Source organism: Gadus macrocephalus, chromosome 5 (assembly GCF_031168955.1).
Source record: "Gadus macrocephalus chromosome 5, ASM3116895v1".
NCBI lineage: Eukaryota > Metazoa > Chordata > Actinopteri > Gadiformes > Gadidae > Gadus > Gadus macrocephalus.
In genome coordinates this window covers 20,719,745-20,721,317 of record NC_082386.1, presented here as the reverse complement: position 1 = coordinate 20,721,317, position 1,573 = coordinate 20,719,745, and positions in this window count along the sequence as shown.

Sequence of the window (1,573 nt, the reverse complement as noted above, 5' to 3'; positions counted from 1 at the left end):
TGTTTACTCCTGGGAGAGGAGATCTATTACCCTGCTACTGTAATACTCCCAAGTACTACTAGTACAGGATAGAGTGGTAGTTATATATACAGAAGCAGTACTGGATACAGTGGTAGTAATAAATACAGAAGTACTACTGGATAAAGTGGTTGGTACTATATTCAGTAGTCGTACAGGATACAGTGGTTAGTACTATATTCAGTATAGAAATGGTTGCAGTGGTAAGTAATAAATACAGATTTGTGTGTGTGTGTGTGTGTGTGTGTGTGTGTGTGTGTGTGTGTGTGTGTGTGTGTGTGTGTGTGGTGTGTGTGTGTGTGTGTGTGTGTGTGTGTGTGTGTGTGTGTGTGTGTATGTGTGTTTGAAGAGGGGGGGGGGCTGTAATCAAGAACTCCAGGGAGAGAGGGATAACTGTTATTATAACTATATTAGAGCACACACACACCCACTCACATGCACACACACACACACACACACACACAAACTCACACACCGACACAAACACAAACTCTCATACACACCAAAACACACACACACACACACGCACACACACCACACGCACACACACCACACACACACACACACACACACACACACACACACACACACACACACACACACACACACACACACACACACACCACACACACACACAGACCTCCGTGTTCAGCTGCTACAGTAGACAGCTCTCCCTCTGGGGTCTATTACTGAGTCTCCTCAACTGTTCATGATCGCACACACATGTTGTTCTCCAGTTGTTGACGCATTGTCTGTACTGACGCACACTCTGTGTGCGTGCGTGTGCGTATAATTGTATTATTGTTATTTTGTGTGTTCGTGCCTATACAGGTTGTCTCAAGACCTCACAAAGTCCCTAATGACACACTAACGCACACCGACACACACACATACACACACACCCACACAAACACACACACACAGACACACACACCACAGTCCCTGTGCTCAGCCAATTAACTTGTTTGTTGCAGAGACGAAATAATTAAAGTTGCTCTGTTGTAAGGATCTGCTGTGTGTGTGTGTGTGTGTGTGTGTGTGTGTGTGTGTGTGTGTGTGTGTGTGTGTGTGTTTGTGTGTGTGTGTTATGAGAACAAAATGGGGAAAAGAGACAGAAAACAGATGATACCATATTGAAACAGACCTCACACACACACAAACACACATATCGGAGTTCATGTACACACAAACGTCTTCCATTGCCTGTATAACATTCACCTGTCGAACATTCAAATACCTGTTACCTGGCTAACATTCACCTATAACATTCACCTCTATAATATTCACCAGTATAACTGTTACCTGGCTGACATTCAGCTGTATACAATTCACCTGTATAATATTCACCTGTATAACTGTTTCCTGGCTGACATTCACCTGTATAACATTCACCTGTATAATATCCACCTGTATATCAGTTACCTGGCTGACATTAACCTGTCTTACATTAGCCTGTCTAACATTCACCTGTATAACTGTTACCTGGCCAACATTCACCTGTATAACATTAACCTGTCTCACATTAACCTGTTTAATATTCACCTGTATAACTGTT